At 38.7% G+C, this 18,699-nt stretch overlaps 1 protein-coding gene across 2 annotated transcripts in view; it reads left to right on the forward strand.

Moving 5' to 3' along the window:
- Nucleotides 1-1,157: 1,157 nt before the first annotated feature.
- PGCKA1 (PDCD10 and GCKIII kinases associated 1) overlaps nucleotides 1,158-18,699 on the forward strand; it is an 87,565-nt gene continuing 70,023 nt past the window's right edge. Inside the window, exons 1-2 of one of the 2 annotated variants that reach the window (XM_074274731.1) lie at nucleotides 1,158-1,248; nucleotides 1,852-2,029. The gene's annotated coding sequence lies outside the window, so the exon portion shown is untranslated. Of the gene's footprint in view, nucleotides 1,249-1,351; nucleotides 1,621-1,851; nucleotides 2,030-18,699 lie in introns of those variants that run through there. The other variant, XM_074274733.1, reaches the window with a different exon arrangement.

Raw genomic sequence — 18,699 nt, forward strand, 5'->3', positions numbered from 1 at the left:
CTGTCCTTGGTCCCTTCCTGAAGTGAATATGGAGGACACGGACGCTAGGTGGCGCTATTGTCCAACACACTTTGTCAGGGAGGTCTTTTTCCTCCCAGTCAGTTGAGTTTACTGAATTTGAGTAAAAAGTTTTAAAAGTCAAGGCAATGTTCCTCCCACTCTCCCCGTCCCGATTCAACCTCACCATAATTAGGATTTTGACATAATCCATGTCTCTGGGGCCAGAGGGGACTATCAGCAATTTAATCCCATTTGCAGAAGTTCCCAACAAAAAGACCAATGACTTGCTTCTCAGTGGCCATGAGAAAAGGTTTGTGTGTCTAAGAGCCCACAGTCCTAAAATGGCAATAACTGTCATCTATCTGGCGTTTTAAGATTTGAAAAGTTCTTAATTTTATATTTACAAATATTTTAATTAATTTTATGAAGTACATTATTTTACCTGCTCAAAGCCTTTGAAAGTTAAATGCTACGAAGAAAGAAAGAAGGCTAAGTAAGGCAAAGTTCTTTGGGGAAAGAGCTGCCTCAGGAAGTCAAGAGGACCTGGCTGCAAATTCAGCCTCTTACACCCACTACCAATATGACCTTAGGCATATCACCTAGACCTCAGTTTCCTCACCTGTAAATGGGAGAAGGGGGAGAAGTAGTGTGGCAGGCAGAAAGAGAGAGTCAGACAAAAAGGCAGAGGCAGAGACGGGAAGAAAGAGGGGGCCAGGTGGGCGGGGGGAGGGGGGGAGGAAGAGAGACAGAAGTAGAGAGAGACGGACAAACACAGAAAGAAACAGAGACAAAGACAGAAGTAAAGAAAGACACTGAGAGAGGCAGAGAGACCAACAGAGACAGACAGCAACAGAGAGATAGAGACAAACAGAGACAAAGAGAGGAGAGAGATAAGAGAGAGAGGAGAGGAAGAGGGAAAGGGAGGGACAGGGAAAGAAAGAGGGGGAGAGAGAGGGGAGGGAGAGAGAGGGGAGGGAAGGAGAGAAAAGGACAGACAGACAGAGGAAGAGATAGGAGGAGAGAGAGGGGGGAAGGGAGAGGGGGAGAAATAGGGGGAATAAGGAGAGGGAGAGGGAAAGGGAAAAGGAGAGTGAAGGGGGAGAGAAGGGAGAGGGAGAGGGAGAGGGAGAGGAAGAGGGAGAGGGAGAAGGAGAGGGCGCAGCTCTGGATTCTAGGAACGTGTGTGAAGCTGGCTTGGACCCAGGTTTCCCTGAAGTTTAGTCCCTGTTAACTTCTCCGCAGCAGAAGGTGCAGGGCCGCGCCAACTCTCTCATTCTAAGCCTCTCGGTACCCGTCCCGTGTGCTCGGTACCCGTCCCGTGTGCTCGGTACCCTGTATCCCTTCGCTAGGAAAGCCAACCTGAGCGGCCGCTCTCCCTTATCTCTCCGAAAGGGAAGGAACAAGGCGGGCCCCCTTCCCCCCTCCCTTCCCCCCCTCCGGGGTCCCGGGAGGAGCCGCGCAGGTGTGACTGTCCCAGGAGCAGCCCCGAGCTCTCTCGCTCCGAGGGGGGGCCACGGGCCAGCTCGCGGGGCTCGGGGGACCACGCCGGGAGTCAGAGATTTCCGCCCTGCGCCAGCCCTGCCCGCCCCGGCTCGGTGCGCTTTCTTAAAAGAGCTGCAGGTACCAGCTCTGCCAGCTCCGTGGCATTCTTCCTGGAGCACTCGAGGGACCCCCAGCTTCGGGCTCAATGACTTCTTTCTTCCCCTTCCCCCGCCCTCCCCCCTCCAAGGCCGCCTAGAAAGTGGCTCTGCCTTGGCAGGCTCCTCGGCGGCCGGCTCCACGCAGGTAAAGGGTTACAGATTCTCGGAAGTATTAAATGCAAACTTTGAAGGATTTTATTTTCATCTGCAGTCACATGATCCCTTAATACCCAATGACACTGACTCCAGCGGCTCATCCAGAGGTCAGGCAAACTCCGGGGCTAAACCGGGCAGCCCCGCATTTGTTCCATTCGCACGCCGGAGGCACGCGGAGCCATGGGAGACGATCGGCCGAGCCCGCCGCCCGTTCCACTGCCGGCGCTACCAAGGTAGGCTGAGAGCGGCCGCAGCCTCGGGGACTTCCAGCCCAGTCCTCCCCCGCGCCACGGGGGACAGGGGGGCGCTGGCGCGGGGGAGGGGGAGCAGGAAGAGCGTTGGGGGGTCGGAGCTTCTAGCATGGGTTACTTTCTGTCGGGACTCCGTGTGGTTCACTCGGAGCTTCCTCCAGCTACTCCCTGTACTTTCTTTCCTAAAAATGTCGAGAGGGAACTCCGAACTCGCCTCTTTCAGGGAAAGCCACAAAATCCCAGGCGAAAGGCAGGCTCCTGAGGAAAGGAGCATCTCCAAGGTCCTGACCCTGAGCACTCGGTTAGTTTCTCCATGTAATATCAGCTGGTTTAAAATTACATTTATTGAGAAAAAAAAATGAGTTTAAAAAACAAATTTTGACAACAAAAAATTTATATTCTCTCCCTCCTCCTTCTTTCCCATGGAAAAAAAAAAAAAAAAAAAAAAAACAAAAAACAGAATTAACCAAACCCCTGTAAACAAATGTGTGGAGTCAAGCAAAACAAATTGCCAGTGGGATTTTTCTGGCTCCTTCTCGCCGCCCCTCCATCCCCATGACAGGCTTGGGAATATTGTTAATTTAAAAAAAAAAAAAAAATCAGGAATGCAGCTGCTCCTTTTAACCCCACGTGAAAGGCAGTTTCCCTTCCTAGCCGGGGGAATGTAGCTCAGCTACCTTGCCTGGATGGAGCCTGAGCCGTGGAGCTGGGAGTGGAGGCGAAGGGGGAGTTGGGAGAAGAGAAATCGAACTTCTGGAGCTGATGGGAGGGCCAAATGGAATGGGTGACTAGGGCGCAAATCGTTCGCTAGATACTGAATAAGTCAGGCAATGCTTGGCCATACTCACCTAGACAAGTGTATCTGATCCCGCCGACCTGGAACAATGTATCTGCTTACATCATTCGCGTATACCATATATAAAGTGAAAGTCTTCGTGCAGTTTTCAAGCTTTTTAACTTGGCATATTACTACATTTCAATTTCCACTCCCCTGCGATGAGTTCTTTTCCCGGTTCTGGGAGGATCCCAAAGTTAAAGAGTATGGGGCTAGTGGATCTAATTCTTATGGGAAGGCTGATGGAGGAAGTTTTTCCACATCCTGAGGCTTAATCCTCAGTCACCCTCATTTTAGGAAGGTTGGCTCTTTTTGAAAAGAAAAGAGACGTTTAAAGATTTTGAATGCCAAAGGAATATAGTTTGTTGCTGTTCAATCTTTTTTTTTTCTATGGCATCTGATTCTTCTGACCCCATTTGGGATTTTCTTGTCAAATGTACTGGAGTAGCTTGCCATTTCCTTCTCCAGCTCATTTTATAGATGAGGGAACTGAAGCAAACAGGAGCACATAGCTAGTTAAGTGTCTGAGATCACATGGGAAGTAAGGTCTTCCTAAGTCCAGGCCCCATGCTCTGTCCACTGAAACATCTACTTATCTCTCTCTCCTTTTTTTTTTTTTTTCCTGAGGCTGGGGTTAAGTGACTTGCCCAGGGGCACACAGCTAGGAAGTGTTAAGTGTCTGAGATCACATTTGAACTCGGGTCCTCCTGAATTCAGGGCTGGTGCTCTGTCCACTGCGCCACCTAGCTGCCCCTACCTATCCCTTTTAAATCCCATATTTTGTCTCTTAAAAAGCAGAATTAACCATGAACCAGGACCAGTCTTGGAAAAAGTCTAGAAGGAACAAGGGGGAGACCAGCAGAAATGATTATAAGAATTCATATGAAGAAAACAACAAATCACAACTTTCCCCTCACAGCATCCTTGTGGAATAGGGGGTGATGGCATTGTTATCTCCATTTTACAGATTTAGAAACTGAGGTTCAGAGAGATTCAGTAACTTGACTCTAGTTGCTGGTGGGGAGAATAGGGGGAGAAGGGTTAGGATTATGTTTTTATTTCATCTTTTTATCTGCCTAATTAATAAGAGTTCGATCTTCAGAGTAGGTACTTAGTTAAATGGTTTTTGAAGTTAAACTTCAAACAATCACTTTCTTTGGAAAATCCAAGAGAAGCCCGGAATTGGGCACAGTTGCTACAGCCTCATTTTTTCAGCTATTCAGGAGATAGAAACCATGGGATTTAAAATTAGAAGAGATCTTCAAAGTCATATACTCAATCTCCTCATTTCAGAGAGACATTTACGATTAATGATTTCAAGTTGTCTTTGATCTTCAAGATTGGCAAGAGTCTTTAGAGGCCATTTATTCCAACCTCCCTCATTTGACAGATGAGGAACTGAGGGCATGAGAGCTCAAATAATTTAGGCAGGATCAAAAAGCTAGGATCTGAGGTATTATTTGGAATCAGGTCTTTATGATTCCAAAGCTAATATTCTATCAACTAGAATAGAATTATCAAGCTTTTTGATTTTCAAAATGAAAAATGATTGAGGATTCCCCCAAGAGCATGTATTTATGTAGGTTATGGATGGGTAGACAGATATTTACTATTGTAAAAATGTTAAAACTGTAGTATTATTATGAAAAGAGTAGTACTCCCTGTTTCCAGGAGACCCAGGGTTCCCTAGACTACATTTTGAGAAGCAGAAGCACTATTATCATATGATTTCTCCTAGAGAGACTGAAGTTTGAATCTGTACAGTGTCAAATACAACTTTCTGGATCACTGGAAGAGGACAAAGAAGATTGGCAGAAGAGAGAATGAGAAAAGAAGTGGAGTAGGGAGTTTTCTCATTCTTATTAGTTTTATTTTTATTTTCTGCACACTACCTGGGACCTAATTACTTAGTACTTTCTTAGCTTCCTTGGCTTGCTTCAGAATTCATCTGAAAAATCCATCTTCTACACCAGGCTGTTCCTGGTCCCCCAACCTCACAACTGCTAGTGCCTTTACCTCTCAGGTTACCTTCCATCTATCTAATTTCTCTGAGTGTATGTCTGTCAATACATACATATAAACCCATAAACATATTTATACGTGTATATATTAATATTATACATATATTTGTGTATATGTGTATACATATAAATATATTTAGTTATTTAGAGGTTGTTTTTCCTAGTTAAAAGGTAAGCTTCTTGAAGGAGGTACTATTTTTACCTTTCTTTCTATCCCCAGCACTCAAAATGCTTGGCACATAGTAGGCTTTTAATGAATGCTTTTTGACTAACTTGATCCTCAAAGGCTGGTTACCACAAATACCTGACATCACTAAATATGAATACTTCCCACACAGATAAAGCAGTAGCCTCAAAATGTAAGCACACCTGGATTTTTAAAAATCTAATTATTTAATTTTTTTATCTAATAATCTAATAATGCATCCAACTCAGTAATGCACCTGCAAGCATCCTCTATGGGGAACAATCACCTGGAAGTCTTCTAATCCTGACAGTTTGATGTATTTCACCCCTATTCTGGAGGCCCACCTCCAGGGATTTGGGGCCTGGTTCTATAAAGGGAAAATAGGAAGTAGTTAGCTTATTATTAGTAGAAAATAATAGTAGCTTCTTAGTTCAGCACTGAATTATTCTTATTGAAGCTTCTACTCAGATTTTGATTTTAAAAAATGCTACTCTCACACTTCACAGTAATGAGATAACTAGTGTCCCACTTTATTGAGAATGAGACCATATGTTAGCAGTTCCTTTGTCCATTCTTAAAACTTTTTAGCATCATTGCATATTCCTCCATGCCCTCCAGGCATGGTGGAAGAGGTCCCTGTATTCTTTTCTAAGATTTATCTCTGTGCTGGATCTTCTTCTTTCTTTAAGAACTCACTTCAGCAATTATTCCTTCCGACTTCTTCAATCTTTTCCATTTTGCTTCCTGGCTACATTGACCTATAAATATAGCCAAGACCCAACCTCTAGAAAAGAACAAGCTTGATTATATCCCATCCAGCTTTCTTCCTATCTTTCTTCCTCTTTACAGCCAAACTGGCTTTTTTTTTTCCTCCTCCTCCTCCTCTTCCTCTTCCTCCTCCTCTTCCTTCTTTTTAGCAAAGCAATCAGAGTTAAGTGATTTGCCCAGGGTCCAACTGCTTTTAAGTTAAGAAATAACATTCAAATTCAGGTTTTCCTGACTCCAGGGCAGGTGCTCTATCCATTGTACCATCTAGCTGCCTTTCTCAGCCATACTCTTGAAAAAACTTAATTACACTGAATCTTCTATTTCTTTACCATCCATCTTCTTTTATCCTTACAGAATAACTTATACCTGCACCATTTTACTGAAACTACTTTGTCAAAAAGTCAACAATGATCTCCAGATCAACATGGCCAAGTCATTTTTTCAGCCTTTATCTTCCTTTATTTCACCAAAGTACATATGCTACTCCCTGAGTACTTAGAGATACTACTACTACTACCAGATATAGAGCCTCCAAATATTAGTCTTTTTCTTCTCTTGAATAGGACAGGGAGAAAAAAAAAAGTTTTATTTTGTGCTTCTGTAATGTCTGTATTGTAGATTATTTTGCATTATAGTTAGCCATTTATGAACCATCTCCTCTATTGTAATTTGTAAGAAGATACAGACCATATGTTATGTAAGTCGTATGTCTATTATTAGCGCAATACATCCAAAGGACTGATAAATAATGACTTTGTTCCTTGCCTTATATCCCAGTGATGGAGTTCTCTACCTTACATTGCAGCCTTTCCCCAGGAATTGGATTTCATGCTATGTACCCACTATGGCTACTACTGAATCTCTGATAGCTGCTATAAAATCGTCCCACTTTCTGCAATTGCCTTCCTTTTGATCCTCTGCCAATTACTACCTCACACCTTGTACACATAGAAGATAGGAGATCTTTGACTGCCTTTGGGTTTTGACAAATGTCTGCATTCCAACTGTCATTTTCCTTAACCAGTTCCCCTCATTGGACTGAAAATAAGCCTCTGGCCGTATTCCCCAGTCGTGATATCCTGGCTCCACCCAACCCTGGGGTACATGTCAATTATCCCTAGTCTGGCCCATCCTATTAGCCACTTAGTCATGGCTGTGATAAAATGAACACCTTTCAGCAACTGTCTCCATTTTCACTAGATAATTCCCTTGGGCTTATAGAAGCTAGAACCTTTAAAAATATCCCCCATAAAACATCAAGGCAGTTTGTTTCTTAAAACAAGAAACAGATGAATAGACATCCTCACTAGATGAATATCTATCCCAAAGCAGATCATTAAAAAGACCCAAAATACTGACTCATAGATTTTCTGATGCATCTCAGAAAAGCCACTCCTGAGTTTCAATTAGTGTTGTCTACATAAGGTAAAAATGATAGATAGCATATCTTTAAAGGCACCACACACCCAACTGACTCAGTTCCAATCAGTTTTTGTGCAAGTGGGCTACAAAATAAAGAAAAAATAATAATCTTCAAATAGTGGCACAAAACCGCAATTTAGCCAGTTATTCGCTGCATTTTCTATTTCTGGATAAGACCTCTTAGTATTTGTCTTCCTAGCTAATTAAATGTGAAAATTTTAATAATAGAGTTCATCTAGTCCACCATTTGACTTGTCATCAGATATAGGAGCTGAGGAACTAGTCAGTTTGTCAACATTATTCACCTGCTTTCTACTTCTGACATGAATGGAAACTCTGGAAAAAGAAATTAAACATCTCTTTCCCTCATAATCTAAAAACTTCGTAGTATAAAGAAGCAATTCCAGTTAGAGATCTGTTAGAATAAATCCAAGTAATCGTTTGTAACAACCTAGTCTAAGATGAAATGAAAATTGGGAGAAAGCTTTGAGCAATGTAGTAGAAACACTCAGCAGAACTTGGATACTGATTGAAGGAGTGGAGATGTAGGTTGGGATAGAGGGGTGATAACTGTGGATGTTCCCAAAAAATGTCTTTGTCACAGACTCTTTTTCCTGATATTGCTATTCATGTATATGTGTATAAACATACATATATATATGTATATTATGTATGTATATAAGTATGCATTCCTTAAGGCAGCCGTCTTTGTTTTTTCCTCTTTTAAAAAAATTTCTTCGCCATCCCCTTAATCTTAATTATCTCCAAGATAATTTCTGAATTTGCCTCTTTCAGATCATGATCTCCTGTTCTTCCGTTTCTCCCTCTATCTAAAAGTGCTCTTGTTATACCCAATCCCTCTCTAGTTTCTGAGGTCTATGTTCCAATATTTCCTTAACTTTAGAATTTTGATCCTAAAATCTGGCATTTGCATAAAGACCACCTTCTACCCCTTGTCCTAGCACTCATGTGCTAGAAAGTCATTCCTCAGCCTCAGTTTTCACATCACTCTTCTGAAACATCTCATAGCTGTGGCTGGGGTATGGGGATTTGAAATCATATACCACATGGTCTTCTTGGTTCCATCAACAATCAATCAATAATCATTTATTAGGTGCCTGTCATGTGCATCTCTTCTTTCTTGGTTCTCCTGTCTAGATCACTCCTTATTGTTTCATCTCCCTCCTCCCACTTTCTAAGTTGAAATTCTCTCAATACTTTTCACTCAATCTGCTCCTCTTTCTCCATACTCTTTTCCTTGATCATACTGTGCACACTCATGGCTTTAATCATTATCCTTCTGTAGATGATTTCCAGATTTCCACCCTTCCTTCCAGTTGCTGTCTACATCTCCAAATACTTGTTGGAAATCATGTGGGGGGTAAAAAGCTGGGTTCAAATCCTGCTTCAGAGACTTACTAGATATATGATCCTAGATGAAGACCCAACCTCTTTGTTCCTCAATGTTTTTATCTAGAAAATAAAGGAGTTAGCCTGTATAGCTTCTAAGAAGGTCCCTTCTCGTTCTAAATCCATAATCTTACGATTGCCAAAATATATCTAGAGTTAAACTCATCAAAATCTTCCCTACAGTCTCCCCTCTCACTAAAGCTGCCTTTATCTCAATTTCCCTTTCTATTTCTATGGATAGCAAAATCTTCCAATCACTTGGTATAAAATCCAAAATTAATCTTTGGTTCTTCCCACCAATTTCCAAATAGGGACCAAATATTACAGTACTGTCAATTCTACAGCTACAATATTTCATATCCATGCTTTCTTTTCCAATCCCCTTTTCCCTATTCTGGTTCAGGCTCTTATTATCTTAAGCAAAGGAATCACAAGAGATTTACAGAATCTTCCTTCCTCGAATCTCTTCCCTATTTAATCAGCACTTCACATTGCTATCAATATAATTTTCTTAATACCCAGGTCCAACTATTTCACTGCCCTGCTCAAAATCCCTCATTGGGTCTTCATTGCCTGTAGGAAAAAAAAAAAATCACCCATTCCTTAGACTAGTGTTTAAAGTGCTTCACAACCCAATTCCAACTCACCTTTCTAGCATAACTTTAGTGGTCCCTTCATATTTAATGTTTCAATGAAAATGAACTAATTTTCTCATCTCAGCATATGCTTTCTTGCTTTTGTGCTCATTCTCATAAATCACCTTCCGTGTCTAGAACACAGTCCCTCCAAATTTCCATTTTCAGACATTTCTTTTCCTTAAAGGCCCAGCTCAGGTGTCTATTTCTCTATTAAGTTTCCCTAACTCATCCAGCTTGAAGTGATCTCTCCTTCCCCATGTTCTCTCTTGGTACTTTGCCTGCTTCTCTCTTATGCCCACACAATATCAAGAACTAGAGCAGAAGTTCATACCCAGGTACCTGGGAAACTTTTAAAAATAATGTTTTGATAATTATAATTGACTTCTTTTGGAACCCTATGTATTGCACTTTATTCATTTAAAAGTGTTTTTCTGAAAAGAAGTTCATAAACTCCACCCGAACTGTCATGTGTCAGTGAAAACCTCATTCTTTGGATGATCTTGAAGCTAGTATTGCAAATGCAGTCCTTTTGGTCACTGAAGAGCAGCTGAGAATTTTTACAAAGTTGGAAAATCAGCTAAAATCCTTCAGAGCAAAATATGGTGGTTATGTTGGATTTAATTTAAAAATTGTTATTTTTAAAATTTAAATAATTAGTCTTTCAAACATTGTTTTTGTGAATATGTAGCATCTATATTTCTGAAGTTATTAAGCTTTAAAACTATACCAAAACTTTTGGGACATGCTCTGTTAGTACCATATGTAAAGGACTAAGTGCATTATATTTAGGTTTCTCATCTCAGTAAATTTGATCTCTGCTTAATACCTTTCCTTGTAATTTTAGTGTAGCCCTGTGTTCTTTCTTTTTCCTCAAAATCTCAAAAAAAAAAAAAAAAAAAAAAAAAAAAAAAAAGCAAACAAGTGAATTAATTTACAGGTTAAACTACATAGTCTTACAGTTTGGGATTTACACATGGGAGATCTGCCCTGCACAGTGGAAACCTTTCGAGATTCCTTTTGGCTAGACTGCTTCAAATGCTTTTCTCAAAATCAATAAGTGGAAAAGCCCAGTCAGATCTTATGTTATCAATAATGTTTAGCCACCTGAATGACCATAAAGATGTGGTCTATTAAAGAAAATCACCTGTAGAAAACCTGCCTCTTTGGTTTCCATGATATTATCAAGTATATTGATGTGTGAATACCCCAAGCTCATAAAAATAATATGAAAAAAAAAAAAAGAAAAAAGAAAAGAAAACCAGCCAATGCATTGTGGGCTTTTAATCTTTTCTTAATCACCTCCACCAAAGTCCTACCTTTCATTATTAAAATCCTATTCCAATACCCCAACAAGGTATAGAGGTACCTTAATGTTCTCAAAAGCTGATACTAGTGGAGAACAAGATGTCACCTTATTAGAAAGGTTTCGGTTAGAGCACTGGACACATTTTTCTTAGAATTCTAGTGTCTCCCATTATTACTCTGTTTGTATCCCCTACCTCCAAATTGGAGGGATAGAAACTAGATCTGTTATTGTCTTGGGAGAGAGAACTAATTCACCACCGCAGATCAATAACTTCTCCACAATGTCTTCACTTAAGAAATTGTTTAGACCAGGATTTCTTAAATTAATTCTATTCATGACCCCTTTTCACTCAAGAAATTTTTACATGACTAGGTATATAAAATAGATATACAAATCAAGCATTTACTATTACTAAATCATAATTTCACAACTCTCACTTCAGTTATGAGACCTAATATGGGGTGACAAACTACAGTTTAAGAAGTTGGGCTTACAGCACTGAGCAGGTTAATTGGCTCACCAAGGGCAATATGTTTTAGAGACAGAAATTGAATATAGAGTTTCTTGGTTCCAAGAATACAGTTTCTTGGTTCCAAGACCAGTTCTCTATTCCCTATTATGCCACATTGCCTCCCAACTTAAGCAGCAAAAAGATTCCCATCCTGTGTATTGGCCACACTCCCAAATTTCAGAAGCCTGCTTTCAATTGGATTCACTTCAAAAAAATATTTACTAAGGACTTTCTATATATAAGACACTTAGCAAGATGACTAGGCAGTCTTGCTTTTGGTCTTTGCTTATCTAAAAGATAAGACATAAACACAATTATAATATTATTTGAATAAGATGAATGTGAAAGAGCTGTAAATTTCTATGAGAAATCTGAAGAGAAATGAGTTATTTCTGGCCAGAGGAAAAGAAGACTCTTAGGGAAGTCAGCATCTGGACAGGGCCTTGAAAGGTTCAGGATTTCAACAGGCTGATTGATGGGGAGAGTGCATTGCAGGACAAGGGGACAATGGGAACAAAAGACACAGGTAGAAAAAGATGAGGCAGGTTGGAAGAATGTTAAGTAATCCAGTTTGGTTGGGGGACAGATCAAATGTCAGGGATTAGTGTGAGATAAGACCTAAAAGGAATGTTAACATTATATAACTGAGTGATGCATTAAGAAGTTTAGAGTTTATTGGGGAGCCACTGAGGGTTTATGACAAAAAAAAGTGATGCAATCAGAAATGTGCTTTAAAAGATTTCTCAGGCAATAGGAATGTAGAAAGAATTAGAAGAGGAAGAGATGGGAGGCATGTAGGTCAAATGGAAAATGACTTTGCTTAATAGTGTCTTATTTTTTCCAATTACATGTAAAGATTGTTTTAAATCTTTTAAAACAACAAATTAAAAAAAAATTTGGAGCTCCCTCCAATTTTTGCTCCTCCCTTCCAATTCCCCAAGATAGCAAGCAGCCTGATATAGATTATATGTGTACAGTCATATTAAACATATCAAAAATGACTTTGACAATTCTGTTGTTGGGAATATACCCTGAAAGTGTTAATTAAAAAGAAACAAAATTGAATTGTTAAAGATTTACATAGTAGCATTTTATGTCACTGAAAAAAAAAAAAAACTGGAAAGTCTCAATTTCCAATAATAAAATAGACAAATTAAAAGAATAATATAATATACATTATACATAATAAATTAATGATATTTATTATATATAATATAATATTGATTACATGATAATGTAATAATATAAAATAATAAGTAATAAAATAATGAAAAATAAAATAAAAATTTTAAAAGGAATGTCAATTTAATGAAATAGTCAATAAACATGAAGTTTATAACAAAATGTAGAAATAAATTGATGAAATAATTCAAAACAAAAAAAAGGCAGCACAATAAAGAAGTCGAGCTATAACCATATAAGAGGAAAAGTGAATAAGAATGACTAGACAAAGCTTTCTCCTAAAAAACCCCATGAGTGAGGAAATCATGCTATTTTATGCATTTGAATTCTTACTCACTAAGCACTTCAAATGAGCCATATTGATTGCAATATTACATTTTTAATAAATAAAATGTTTAAGATAAAAGTGGGGAGAGGCATAAGAGCTATAGTACTTGGGAATGGATTAGCTGTGGGGTGGAGATAAGGAAGGAAAGGCAACCAAAAATAATAGCCAAGTTTTAAACCTGAGTGATAAGGAAAATGGAAAAGCTGAGAATCAAGTCATAACTTAAAGGAATATTAAGTTCAGGAAGGATCTTAGCAGTCATTTGGTCCCACTCCTTCATTTTACAAATGGGGAAACTGAGGCAGAAGTTAAGTACCTTGTTTAAGGTTATGACAATATAAGTTAGCAGAACCAGGATTCCTGATTCAAAATCAGCTTGGGGGGGAGGGGGGGGGAATGTGTATTGTTTCCTGATTCAATGCAACTTTTCTTGAACTGAAACTTCTTATCAAAGCTATATAACATTGATAGCCACAGCTCAATTCTTAAAAACATTATTTGAGAGATCTTTAATTAGCTCTGGAAGTTTCCAGGTATGGAAAGAGTGTTGGTTTTAGAATAAAAGACCCTGAATTTAAATTCTGACTTTGAGACTTACTCTCTGTGTGATCCTCTCCATGCTTAACTTGTCTGTATCCCATTTCCCTTGTGCAAAAATGAAGAATCAGTTTTATAGGCAGAAGGACATCTAGTCCTTCCCCATTGTTTTACGGAAGAGAAAATGATGTCCAGGGAGATTGCTACTTGTCCAAGGTGACACACATAGTAAGTGGCAGAATGGAGATGTGAACTCAAATCCTCTGTCTCCAAAATGGTGCATTATACTGCATTAATTAGGAAGCAGGGATTTTTAACCTTTTTGTGGATCTTAATCCCTTTGATAGTCTGGGAAAGTCTAATTCCTTCTCAGGATAGTCATTTTGAATGCATACAATAAAATACATAAGATTACCCAAAAAAACGCACTATATTTTTAAAATGTGATGTTTCTCATCTAGATTCACAGACACTGAAATCTACACATATTACCCTGGTGGGTCCATGGACATCAAACTAAGAATCCCTGCTTGAGAGCTTTTCTAAGGTGTTTATTTTTTGAATATGCCTTATTTTATTTTTTATTTTTAACTTATCAATCACCTCAAAGTGAATATTTCCAATTTACAAAGTAAAACCCAAAAATATTATATACGAAACTATTGATCCATACTAATTTTTTGTTTTTAAAAAACATAATAAATCCAACTAACTTTCCAAACTGTTCTGCTTATCTATACCTTCTTCTGAATTTTCTCAGTTCTTTTCCAGCTCTAAATTGATGATCCAAAGTTCTATGATCATCAGCTTCTAGTCAAAATTGAAATAATTTTTCAAAACCAAATTCTGGAACACAATAACATTGGTTTCTAGCTAAGAGCTTCTTGGTCATAGTCCTATAACTGAGCTAGTTGGAAAGTCATCAAAGAATCAATTTCTAGACTAAAATTTATCTGTTCTCTCCCTTTAACTCAACTTGACTAGGCATATTATTGGACAGAAATGATCTGCACTGGGGCTTAGTTTTTAGAAGGAGCCCAAGTGGACACAAGAAATATTTTTAAAATATTGAGCCTCTAGAACAGGAAGTAGAGATCTGACAAACACCTGTATAAGACCCCCATCATTTGGGCTGGTTGTCTTCCTAGTCAACGACTTTAAAGGCAAATATTGAATATTCCTACACTTCAGTCTTACAGTGATTTATCTAATGGCATGCAGGTAGCTCTCAATACTGATTTCTAGGGTCCTTTTTATTTCTTAGAGTTCTTTTGTGAGAAATAATACACTTGGGTTCCTACTGTATCCCAATCAGTATTAATCATTATGATGTGATTCTGTAGGAATAATGATTATATGTTCTATTTAGTAAGTTGCAGAGCTGGAGCTACAGATTGTAAGTTTATGTGTGTGTATCCATGGGAAACTAACTAGAGGCCCTTCAGCTTGTTTTTCCTTGTTTGGTACCCAAGCCTAATATTATAGAGATGATTCAACTCCATGGGAAATCCTCCACTTCATTTTTGTACTTCTGGACCACTCTGTCTTGTCTAACAAGTAACCATCTTATGATCGTTGAATCAGAGTAATGCCCCATGCTTTGACTCCCCTGCCATGTCGTTTTTTGGCCCTTAAGAGCAAGGACTAGCAATGACATTCTGTATTTTACCATATCTCATTTGCATATTTTGGTATCAAACTTTATAAATACAAGACTCTGGAAGAAGAAGGCATCTCAGATCATGAGGAAGATGTGAAATTCACTTCATTAGAGGGAACCATGAATCCTCATTGGCTCAGAGCTCTGCCTCAGTCTCTTATTGTAGGTTGGACAATTTTAATACCTCTACCTTGTGCTCCTTAAAGTTCCCTGAAGTACCTTGAACAGGGCCGGTGTGTCCCACCTGTTTCTGACATCTAGATTTGGGTCTTTCATTCCCCAAAGAGATGTGGCTTGCAAACTAATAAAACAATAGTAATAATAATAGCTAACACTGATCTAGTGTTTTAAGGATTGCATATTACTTTCCTAACATCATTCTTTCATGTGATAGTTGAGACAACCCTTAGAGATAAGTGTGAATATTATGAATCCCATTTTCAAATGAAGAGCCTGAGGTTCAGGGAGTGACTATCTGAGACATAATTTGAATCTCAACTGTTCCAAGCTCCAAGCATGGCAGTCCAGGTTCTAGGTATGACAGCTCTGTTGTATACTGATCATGTAATACTGATAATACTTAACCTTACAACAATTCTCAAAGCCTGGAAATTTTAGAACCATTGCCCATTTTGTATTGATCAAGATCGAGGAAGGCTGCTCACCTATGAAATCTCAGGTCCTCCTTCCAAAATAATGACTTATTTAAATTAAAAAGAATAATAAAAATAATTCATAATTTCCATAACACTCTAAGGATTACTTAAGAATCTTTCTTAGGAAATCGATGCTACATTTTTCCAGGTTTGCTCACTTTACAGATGAGAAAATTACAATCCTGTAAAAAAAAAAAAAAAAAAAAAGTCTAAAATTTGAGCGGCTCTCACATGATCACACAGCTATTAAGTTCTTAGTCTCCTGACTCTAAGAGTGGCCTATATTGTACTTCACTTTGAAGTCTATCTAACCTTCTGTAACTCCGCATTGCCTGTCATGATAAGTTAAGCACCTGAGCCTGCTTCTTAAGGCCCTTCCTTCTCTGGCCACCACCTCCCTTTCAAACGTCATCTCTAGCTCTTCCTCATTGCTCCCCTGTTACACCCCAAGTTTGCTTGTCTTTACATTGTTGTTTCCGCTTGAAATGCCATCCACTCCAATCTCCATCTTCTGCCCAACTTCTATGGCCAGGTAAAATGCTAAGTAAAAAAATTCATTGTGCTTTTCAGGATTTTTTATTCTGAAAAATGTTTCATTCCTTTGAATGAATCTCCATTTTATATTTGCTTTTCATAGGACTCAAGAGTCAACTTAACTCACTAAGTGTTCATTATTTACATATTTTGTAGATGATGTGAGTCTTGCCCTTAAGAAGCTCACATACCTTCAGTGTCCTGAAAGCGCATAATATAAACCTAAATAAGTCATCAGAAGGCAAAGTGAAGAGGAAGAAATGGTTTGTCACTTAAGAGATGAGGAGAGGCTTGCTTCTTGGAACAAGTAGCAGCTGAGTGGAGCCTTGAGGAAAGACACCAGTGTAGGATGTGTGAAGGGATGGCATCTAATAACGGAATTATAAGCCTTGGTTTTTAAGCTAAAGAGTTATTAAAGAATAACTAAAGAGTTATTCTACAGGCAATGATAACAAGAGGTAGAAAGCATGGTCAGACAGGTGCTTTAGGAAGATTGTTTTGGTAGCTAAGTAGAGAATAGATTTGGATAAAAGGGAAACAATTAAATCAGCGAAATCCATTTGTAGGCTATTAAAATAATCTGGGTGAGAATTACTATGGGTAGTAGCATGAACTAGGATAGTTGCTATGTTATAGGTAGAAAAAGATAGATACTGGAAGGGGAGTGACAGTTTATCAAGTAATACAATGGAAAACAAAGAGAAACGGTTTTAGAAGACAAGCGAGCTAGGAAAATGGGGCCACTTTGGTCTAAATCCAGGCTCCAGTGCTTACATGCTTTGGAACCCTGGGCACGTACACAAAACTGTCATAATTCACCTCTGAGGTATGGGAGAAAAAATGAAAATCAGTCCTTGTGCAAAGGTAATCTCAGTTACACGTTTGTATCACTATGGAATGACGAGGTGATCAAGATGTCAAACTGTTTCTGACAGTGGTCAGATGTACTAAGTCCTAAGTACTATCATTTTATAAAAGAAAGGATTTGTAGGACAGTTATTGAGTAGGGAGACTTCAAACCATTCAGGAAAAAAGAAAGGAATAACCATTAAAATCCAGCTCTAGTGCCTTATCGTGCTGCGTGATCATGATGGCAGCTTCTCCAAGATAAGTCCGCAGACTTATCAGCAGACTTAAGCCAGCAAACTTTCTGGCAAGTTTTCCCAAACTAGAAAGATAAGGGCCCATGACTAGACTGAAGAGAACAAGATTTCTTAAATCTCTGTGTCATAGACCCCTTTGGCAGTCTGGTAATACCTGGAGATCCCATCTCAGAAGGTCTTTAAATACCTGAAGGAAATGCTAAAATTCAGTTAGTGGTTAGTGAAGATAGAGATAGAGATAGTGAAGATAATTTCATCAGCCCTCTAAAATCTGTCCATAGCTCCCAGGTTAAGAACTGTTGCCATAGTCCTCAGAAGTAGACCTCTGACCCTTTTCTGCATCCCCTCTCTCAGTTGAGTCCTGAGCAACAGACTCATTCCCTCCCCAATCCATTCCTCAGCCAGATGCTGTTCAAGTCTAGCCATGGGTTAGTAACCAGTATGCTCTAATTTGGCTCCATGCTTCTCTTTTCCTCCTAGCCCCAAAGGGTTGATAAAATTATCTGCCACAAACCACACTTGCCATCTGGTGTTCTGTCACCTAAATGAGTCACCACCTTTTGAAAATTATTCTATTGTTCCTATACTATTGTTTCCTATTACCAAGAAAGCCTCCAGAACTTATATACAATATTTCCATTGCAATCATTAATTTTTTTAATCTGATGATTTTTTTTTTTTTTTACTATTTCCCTGATTTCTTTTAGTCCCTGGACACATGGGAATGTATCCTTTGATTACTTTAACTTTTAATCCACTTTGTTATTCTCAAACTATAATCAAAATGAAGTTCATATTTCTTTATCTATGATTCAAATTAAGTTTTCAATATCTCCAGAAACTCTGCTAATGTCACTAAAATTAATATTTCATCTTCATTCTGAAGCTTCATAAGTTTAAGATCCTTCTCTTATATAAGGAACAAACTAATATCTGAATAGACTTTGAAAATGATAAGTCACAAATTAGAATTCCTTTCTTAACTAACTCAGAGTAAGCTATCTCGAATGCAAAAGAGCTACATATCGAATTGCCCAAAAATTCACAAATACTTTGTCCTAAAGAAGAGAGGGCTAAGATCAGCTGGGCAGTACAGTGGATAGAGCACTGGCCTTGGATCAAAAACCCTGAGTTCATACCTCTAACATTTACTAGCTGTATGACCCTAGGCAAGTCATTTAAACTGCTTCCTCAGATGTGAAATAAGCATCATAATAGCACTCACCTTACCTGACTCTTGTGAGGATGAAGTATTTATAAAGCCTTTAGCACACTGTATGGCACTTAGTGGGTGCTAAAAAATATTTATTTCCTTCCCTTCCCATTGGGGAAGGAGGAAAGCAGCAAAAGAATGACCCACTGATGATCTAGCTTCCACTGCTCATGGAAAAATCAATGAAATTACATCATACTGACATCAAGATATCTAGGGCAGATTACAATTTTCACACAAGGAAGGATTTGGTGAATTCTAGATATGTTATTAAGATTATGCTATCTTTTCTGGTGTTTCTTCTGAATGTTGCAAATGGCATTGTAGTAAAGAGAAAAGGG

This window comes from Sminthopsis crassicaudata, chromosome 6, assembly GCF_048593235.1.
Source record: "Sminthopsis crassicaudata isolate SCR6 chromosome 6, ASM4859323v1, whole genome shotgun sequence".
NCBI classification, from domain to species: Eukaryota; Metazoa; Chordata; class Mammalia; order Dasyuromorphia; family Dasyuridae; genus Sminthopsis; species Sminthopsis crassicaudata.